We start from the raw sequence: 9554 nt of genomic DNA, 5'->3' as shown, positions 1-9554 counted from the left end.
TTGTTTGAATTTTCCAAAAACATCTGGACTTTCCTCAGGACCAGTGGGTTGTGCTCTCCTCTCCAGTGTTGAGGATAACTTTCAAACAAATGTGCGCGGGAGCCTACATCTACGGCTGTGAGCAGATTTTATAAACTGCACGTATGAGATACGTATGTTGTATAAAATATGCACCTCTCTGCCCTGCAACATATATGTGTAGAGGCTTCCACATGAATACATGCAATGCATTGAAACCACATCTGTCCCTTCTTGTTTTAAAAATATACGTTCATATATTTTACATGTGACAGTAAAGGAGAGCTTAATTATGTAAGTTGGCTAATTTTAAAACAAGCACACATAAATGAAATTAACCAGTTTATAAATTAGTCCTCCAGTTTGCCCAGTCCTTCTCCAGGTCATTGAGACCTTCCTGGTTCTTCAGCCTGAACTCCCACCCAGTCAGTACTACACAATAGGGGATGTGCATTAATACAAATCAACAATCAGTAAATAGGATGTGTATTTGTTACATTGGATACCCGCATACCTTATCAGCTTTAGAGTATGGAGTAAAAACGCATAGTATGTACATAACTCATTATAGTACACGAGTAAAAACAGACAGTATGTGTGTATTTTTAAAGTCCGCGAGGAACAGATGTACCCAACAAAAGAGACATAACAAACGCACATCCCTGCTACACAATAACCATGTTTAATATCACTTATGCCAGATCATTAGCAGGTGTAAAAATGCATAAATTGGCAAAAGTACGTGCATAAGTGTTGGTCCTGCCTTGGAATGCCTCTAGACCACCTCTGTTTGGTTTTTTTGCGTGTGGATGTGTGTGAGATAAAATACGGGCGTAAAGTTTTGAAAATTGTAATCTGTTTCTAGTTTGTGTTTTTGACCTCACATTAGGCAGCCCTGGCTTTCCCAGCCTCGATGGGGGTTTTATAAAATTAGTGGCGTCCTTGGAATCTCGGAGCAAGTGAATTTTGGAAAACCACATTAATTCTGTGCAAAGCCAGCATCAGAATGCTGCGATTTAGACACTACGGCCCAACTGGGTCTGGAGCTGCTTAGTGCCACTTGCATGTGTCACAGGTGCGGCAGAGAGTCTCTTTTTTCCTTTAATGGATGATGTGTAGCTCTTGACACACACACTGGCCATTTTAGTCTTCAATCAGTTAATATGTTGGTTCCTTAACCTGCTCTGTGTGTTTATGATATTGTTCCATTTAGTAGTACTAGCCATTAATTACAGTATGATGCATGGTGACTTCCATACCAACATTTAATCTGCAAGCCACCAGTGTTCCTTTTCATTAAAGAAATTTTGAACTAGTTGCCCTGAGTGGCAGCATCTGTCTCTGCAGCAGAACATGGGAACGATTCTAATATAACTGAAAATGTCTCCCTAGCACTATGTCTGTGCATAAAAACTAGCCTTGTCAGGCATGTAACATCCTCTCTTTATTGGCTGTGGTATTGCACATTTATTGTAGAATACAAAGTTATGACTTTTCTTCTTCTACTGCAGTGCTTCTCAGCCTAGTCCTTGAAGCACGCCTAACCAGTCAGATTTTCAGGACCTCCACACTGAATATGCATTTAACCATGCTCGAAACCTAGGAATCACCATAGACAAAGAATTATCTTACAAAACCCACATAACAAATAAAATTAAAGGATATCACAAATTACTTAGACGTCTTAAGCCTTTCCTTGCACAAGATGATTTCAGAACAGTCCTGCAACTACTCATATTTTCCAACCTAGACTACTGCAATGCCCTACTCCTTGGCCTACCACTTGCTACCATCCGTCCTCTCCAAATCCTACAGAACACAGCCGCCAGAATTCTAGCAAGAACAAAGAAACACGAGCATATTACTCCAACCCTCATCTCTTTACACTGGCTCCCAATAAAAGTTTTAACAATCCTCCATAAAATAATCACAGGACAGCAAAGCTACTGGCTGAGCAAATACATCGAACTCCATGCTCCAAAACAGAACCTTCGCTCAACGAATAAAGGCCTCCTCATAATCCTTCCTGTAAGATCCACTCATCTGAACACAACCCGTGAGAGAGCCATATCCGGCGCCAGCCCTGCACTAATGGAACTCAATACCAACCAAAATAAGAACTCAACCAAACATCAAAACTTTAAAAAAAAAAAAAAAAGTTGACAACCTGCTTTTAACAGAGCCTACTCAGATGCACTCAACCATCGCACCCAACATTTATACCATCTTGTCCACCCATGGAGTCTCACCGCACCATAAAACCCACTCTACGCTGCTCGAGAACCTTTTAATATGTAATAACGAACACCCAACCTGCTGCAACTATGTTTACCTAACTGTTTCACCTAATATAATCACTCTAGAAAACCTGATGTAACTTTGTTTACCTAATATGATCACTGTAAACTGTTATGATGGTGAAACTGAATGACGATATACAAAACATGTTAAATAAGAGAGATTTGCCTATGATGGAAGCAGTGCATCCAAATCTGTTTTATGTGTAGTCAGAGTGGAGATCCTGAAACCCTGACAGGCTCAGTGTGCCCTGAGGACTGGGGTGAGAAGCACTGCTCTACTGTAGACATCTACTATTGGGTAGTAAATTGACTATTTACTTTCAAAAAATACAAAGTCTAGGGTACAGTCCATGAAGTTACTAAGTAGGACTTTCAAAACAAATTGGAAGAGAAGCTTTTTTTTTTTTTTCACCCAGTGCACAATTCACTGGGGGAGGATGTGGTTAAGGCAGTTAGCATAGCTGAGTTTAAAAAAGGTTTGGACAAGTTCTTGGAGGAGAAATCCATAAACTGTTATTAAACAAGTAGAGATAGGGATTAGCCACATGGATCTGTTTGCTCTTTGGGATCTTGGCAGCTGCTTGGGCAGTGTTGGAAGTAGGATACTGGGCTTGGACTCATGCAATGTCACGTCCAGGAAGGTATAGCCTGACTTTGGTATTCATTGTGTCCATGCAATTTTGTGCTTTTTGTTAATGATATGCTAGATGAGGTGGGTACTGGAAACTTTCATTGTACTACACTCACCAGCGATAGACTTACCCCTGCCCCCCAATTATTAAAAAAAACAAAAAACCCTCTACATTTGAACTTAAGCATGAAAACGGTAGAAGACGTCTCAAAATGAACAGGCGGAAGCCTGAGCTGCCTGGTACCATTAAGCTACACCTAAAAGCTGGGCTGTGTTTCAGCTGCTCTAGTGTGGGTGCAGGCAGCATACAAGCCACTCTAATTACTGCAAAGCCTGCTTTATCTTGTCCATTGGCATCTTCTGCTCACAGCCGGGTCCTACACAAGTCCAAGTGTCTGCAAGAGATCTCTGACCCAGCTTGTTTCAGACTTAAGAGTCTCTGCCCTGGGCCCCTGCAGTTATAAACGCAGAGGTTTTACAGGAGGGCAACAGGAAATAAACTGAAGAAAAGGCAGGGGTAAGTATTGAAGCTTTATATCCTGCAGCCTCCAAAGTTACAACACTCGAAAGGACCTGGACCTGTTGACTTCACTCAATTTGGTAAATGAAATTGCTTTGAATACACCCTGGGTCAGGAATACTTGTATCTGTTAAAAATCCGTTTGCCCCCAGCGGCCTGTGCGTCCCACACCTCTATGCTATTCTGTGCCCTGTAGGCTGGGATCTTGGGGAAGTTTCCACAGGCGTTAATCCACCTTCCATATTATCAAAGATTTCATGCACTTTAACTGCTAACACTAAATAGGGTGGCAGAGAGCCACCCCAGAGGTGGCTGCATGTATCCTAATTTTGTTTTGAACATAAGATCAGAGGTGCAGGCAGCTGATTATTAGTAGTTAGCAGGAGCATAACTTCATTTACAAAATACAACTGCTTTTTGAATTTTCTTCCCAAAGAGGTTATTGATTCTCCCTGCAGCCACAGTGCTTCAGAAGCAAGCAGGGGCTGCAGGCAGAAGATTTCAGGCCTTTGATGGGCAGGTAAAGTCTCTGAAGGGGGAGAAGGGGAAGAGTCAAGGTTTATAATTAATATTTTAATTAACTCTATCTTCCTCACTTCTGCCAGTGGAGGGACTTTCCAAAGGGCACCAGGGATGATGATGGCAGAGCTTTGTAAAGATCCCAGCAGTGCTGAGCTCCAGGCCTGTGCTATGTCTTGAAAAGGCTAGGACTGTTCCATCCTGGTATATAATGCATACTACACCTTGTTCCCCTAAGTAAGAAACAATAGCCCTGCGGAGATGCCTTTACCCCATAGCTCCACTTTAGAAAGCCGTGCATTTCTTTTTAAATTGCCTGGGAGCCCTTGTGAGCTATTTGCTGTATTCGGAAGCTCTAAGTCCTTGGACAACCCTCTGCAATGTGCCTGTTTCCAACTGCGACGTTCTTCCCTCAGCTAAAAGTCCTTTGATTTGTACGTCAGACCCAATATCAATTTTTTCTGGGCCTCTGTCCCTCATGAGACAGCCCACGTGGCGAACCACGGTCCGTGTCGGGGGACTGAAACCTCTCTAAGCCTCCATGCATAAAAGATAGAAACGCTTGCTTTAAGTCTTCTCTTAATTCATTCACCACAAAGATCTGTGAATTCCTAGTGCTATACCATCTCTGTTTATGGTTATTCACCACTAGCGTATACCGCTCATCATCTCCACTGCCTATTGGCTGTTGCACCATGCATCTATACAAGAGCAATATGATATTCTCAGTTTTATTCTCTATTCCTTTCCAAATAATTCCTAACACTGTATTTGCCTTTTTGACCACTACCTCACATTGAGTTAAAGCTTTCAAGCCTGTGTCCATAAGGAGTCCAAGGTCCTTTTTCCTGTGGATTGACTCTTAACAGGGAACCCAATGTCTTGTAGGTGGGGTTATTTTCCCATATGTGTTTCACTGTGAAAATGTTTCCAGATCCAGGGCCCAGCTTCAGATCTCTTGGCCCTTTATACTGGTGTTCAGAAATCTGTTACAGTGCATCCCCTGATATGCACATACGGTCCATGGGAGTTTATATCTCCAAATTTCAAAGAAGAAAACGAGTGAGCTAAAGCTACTTGGAAGGTTAACCAGGGACAGCTGTGACTTACTATAGAAGTGGATAACAGGTGTTATTTATGATCTCCTTGTAACTAACTTTTCTAGGTATGCAGGACATGTTAGAGCATTGTGCATGCTGTCAGACTACATGAAAATTAATGAAGGGTAGACATCAACATTTTCTATTGCATGCAAGAGGTTTCATTTTTATGTTCAAACAGCCTGATTAATTATTTCAACACTGTGCCTTATTAACCCAGCAATTGGTTGCAGACATATGGAGTCTATATCACCGTATTAGGGTCTGTGCCAGGCAGTTTCTGTGCCATTTAGCTTTGAAATGCCTTCTCTGTACTATCTCCCACTGGCTCCATCAGCTTCAATCATGCACAAGCAAACTTCTCTCAGACAAGGCAGGAATGCCACTTTTTATGCCCGTAATGAAAAATGCCCACACGCACTGAGTGTGGAAGAAGTGGGGTCGCGGTAGAACTGTTTCCAGAGCTGCAGCCCATGGCTACCCTTACCTAGCCCAAGCTAACTTGTCTCCATGAGTCTGGTTACTCCTAGCCACTGGAGGGAGATGGCAGCTCCAGCACTGCAGGGTTCGAAGAGGGGATTAGATTAACAGCTGTCAGGGATGGGTTACGGGCAGTGCCTGGAGGCACAAATGGATTTAGGGGTCTTGTGGTCCCTTCCACCTCTGTCTTTGAATGGTTGCATGATTCTATTATTTGTAGAAAGACGGCTCATCCTTAGTACTGTACCACGTAACTATTAACCACTGAAATTATGCAGATCTACCAAAGGAAAGCACACTGCATTGATAACGCTGACAAGGTGTCAATTTACCAAAGAAAGCTCTGAAACTGTACCAGTTTACCAAAGGAGTGCACACAGCATTCATGATAAGGCAGCAGTTTACCAAATCAGCCTGCACTGCATTGATGGCACCAAGAAATGCTGATTTCCCACAAGCACATACTGCATCAGTAAAAGTGATAATGCACTGGTTTATCAAAAGAGCACACACTGCACCAATAAGACAGAAACTGGGCCAGTTACTAAAGGGCGCACACTGCATCAATAACTTTACCAAAGGCGTGTACAGCACAGGCAATGCTAACAATATGCTAATTTATCAAAGGAGCACACAGGCTATTGGTAATATCAGCAAGGCGTTGATTTAATTCTGCCCCTTGGCCTTTTTCCTGTCTGTACGGGGTCTGGGTGTGAGCATGTTGTTGGGGGGGGGGGGGGCAGATAAGGGAATTTCTATCCGATATTCTTTAAGGGGAAGGTTGATGTATGAGTAGATGGGGTGTGAGCCATAATGAGGAGTTGCTGTATGCGTTATGGGTGCTGGTCCGGAGGTGAATGGAACTTGCAAGATGGTAGTTTTATTCAAGGTTGCATGTTATTAACTAGTTCACTGGTTTTTCTTTGCAAATGTATTATTAGGGATGTTATGGGTTATTTATCATCGTTATGCAAAAATCTTTCGTGAAAAAAAATTATTTTTACAAAAAAAAAAAAAAAGATCTGGCGGTGAAGTCACCGATGTGGGCCAGCTTAGAGGTTACAGAACTTTTGAAATGAGAGCTCTTTTGCAGTTTTACAAAAAGTTCAGGCTGCCCGTGTTCTCTTGCAATGCTGCCTCAGCCACTGGAGCAAATCTCCAGTCAACGTGGACATTTTTCTTCCAGAGATGAATTAGTGCTGACTGTACTAAGGAGGAGGATCCTAGTAGTTAGAGCAGCGGCCTACGACCCAGGGGAAACCAGGGTTCAGATCCTGCTGTCGCTCCTTAAGTCACTTTACCTCCCTCCCCTTGCCTCACGTACAAAAAAATTAGATTGTAAGGCCTGTGGGGATAGGGAAATACCTACAGCACTTTGAAGTGCCAAAAAGAGGCACATAAAAATCTAAATAAATATTTAAAAATACTCATCCCGCATTTTATAACATCCAAGCAGCTTTACTGCTCCATTCTAGATTTAAAGGAGTGTGGCCTCTGCCAGGCACCGATTCATTCTGGAGAGCAGCCGGTTTGCCCTGGATACTCTCTTGGCTGTGTACCTTCGCCAGGCCTAAGAAGCTGGGGACCAGAGATCAGCATTTGCTTAAGCTCTAGGCCTGATGTACCTTTCTGGGAGAAGCTGCATTATCATCGAGGCTGTCATTAGTTCCAGCAGCCAGCGGGGTCTTCATTAGAGCCTGCGCTAAGGTCTGTTTTGGCTGCCTCATCAGCATCGGTGAACTGCGTCCCTGCGAGGTTTGCTACAATTTAATTAACCTAATTAAAAGCTCTGATTGCAGAGATGATTGGGGTAGAGCCAGCAGCGGCTGCAGAGTTATAAGGAGCTGCAAGGGATGGGAGCAGAGCCAAGTACTGTGCATGGCTAATGAGGAAGCGAGCCACCTTCACAGCTCTGTCGCTCCGTTTCCTCTCTCCGTACATTTTTATTGAATTCACAAGACATGTTTTACATCCAGCTTGGATATACCAATATTAACTTATCGAGAAGGATGCTTCTGCCATACTGGGCTGCGTTTTAGTAACAAACCAACATCCATCAAACAATTTGCAGCTTCCACACTTAAATCTTCCCATAATAAACTGCTGGGAGCTGTAGAATTACCCTGCAGTTAGGGAGGGCAAACAAAGGGAGCTCATTCCAAGCGGGGATAGCTTTAAGGATCCCCCCAGCATCCGGCTGCCGAGTGGGGCTGGAGGTAGTCTGTTCCCCCAAGCACAGGAGCAGGGGTTTGAGCGGGGCTGAATTTAGGATTTGGGCACTCATAGGCAGAACTGCAGGGGGGGGGGGGGGGAGAGGAGACCCTGGAAATCCAATAGTGGGTGAGGTCCACCTCCACTCCCCTCCAGTGCCATGGCAGTGCCCCTTTGAAGCGGATGACTGGAGCAGACTCCTCCCCTTTGGGCTGGGTATTTGCTGCCAGGCCTGGCGTGACCAGGTGTGCATACTGTGCACTTGCACAAGGCGGCATACCTGGGGAGCGGCGGGCCAGCATCAACAGCAGAGGCCACGGGGCTACCGGTGGGGCCTAAACCGCTGGTGGCTGAAGAAGGAGAGAGACCGCCAGCGGGAACGGAAGTCAACTCACCAGCGACTTAAGGGGAGGGTGGGGGTGAGCTAAGGCACCCAGGTGCCATGCTTTAGGGGGCGCCCGGTGGGGGCAGGGGATCCTGTCCTCCCCAGCCAAGAAGGGAACCCTGAGCTGCCAGGGGATTCCATCCCGCCCGGCGGAAGACATGGAAGAGGCCTGCGATTAGGCTCGGCGCTACCAGGTAAGCAAAGGCCAAAAAGAGAAGGACTGCGAGGCCACCGATGGCCTGACTGGATGTGTGTGTGTCTCAGGGAGAGGAGAAAGTTTGTGTATTTTCTCCTCCCCTGCTGCCTCACCTTTCCATTATTCCTGGACAATCTCAGGAAAACTGAAAATCAAGAGTTCCCAGGTATGCCTTGCAAGCATGCGCCCGTGCACAACTTTACCTGCAGGCACACACAGCTTCCTTCCCCCCCCTGCAAGCAGGAAGGCTGGTGGGCCATGGTGGAGCTCATCCCACCACAGCCCAATGACAACAGGATTCCATGTGTGTGAGTGAGTGGCAGCCTGTATGTACCTGTGAGAGCCTGTGGGCTTGTGTGTGTGTGCCTGTGAGAGCCTGTATGTGTCATATAGGCTTTCACAGGCACAAACACACGTAATGTATCTGTGAGGGAGAAGGAGCCTGTGTATGTGAGAGAGAGTGTGTGAGAGAATGAATTGTGCGTGTGTGAGAGAGACAATAAAATGTTTGGGGCCCTACCTCCCCCAATCCACAACAATCTCAGGGTGACTGGAAATCAAAAGATCCCAGGTATGGAGAGCAGGAGATTTTTTATTCCTTATTAGCTGTAATTATTGGGTGTAATTTGATGTTTCTGCTCTTTTGAAATATTTATTTTGAGGGGGTATAAAACATTTTTTAATTAATGGATTTTTTATTCATCAGATGTTTCAAAATATTTTATTGGTGTTTGGGAAATTTTAGATATTCTATTCATTAACTGGTTTGAAATATTTATTATTTTTATGAATATGATTTTACTATTATGATTGTTTTATATTTCTTGATTTTATTATTTAATGTTTTATGAAGAATGGTACTGTCTCTGTTTTTCTGTTGTTGCTCTGCATACAGAGGCTGGCTTGTTGTGGGTTCCAGTTCAGGTCTTCTCAGCACGTTTCTGTTTATACTTTCTGGTCTCTTTATTCTGTATTTGGTGAGGGTCTCTCTGTGTTCTGCATATGTGACTGAGGTGAGGTATTTTGCTGGCATGTAATTTCTGTGTAGGGATCTATAGCAGCCTGGTTTCCTAATAAGAGTTTTATCGATGCCCTAGGGCCTTATGAAATATGCGCAGTGTTGCCTTTTCATATATAAGGCTGTTGGGGTTGTTTTGGTATGGGAGGTTTACTATATTGTTCTGAAGTTTAAGC

This window comes from Rhinatrema bivittatum, chromosome 11 (assembly GCF_901001135.1).
Source record: "Rhinatrema bivittatum chromosome 11, aRhiBiv1.1, whole genome shotgun sequence".
Classification (NCBI taxonomy): Eukaryota; Metazoa; Chordata; class Amphibia; order Gymnophiona; family Rhinatrematidae; genus Rhinatrema; species Rhinatrema bivittatum.
Note: the sequence above shows the minus strand (reverse complement) of the source record.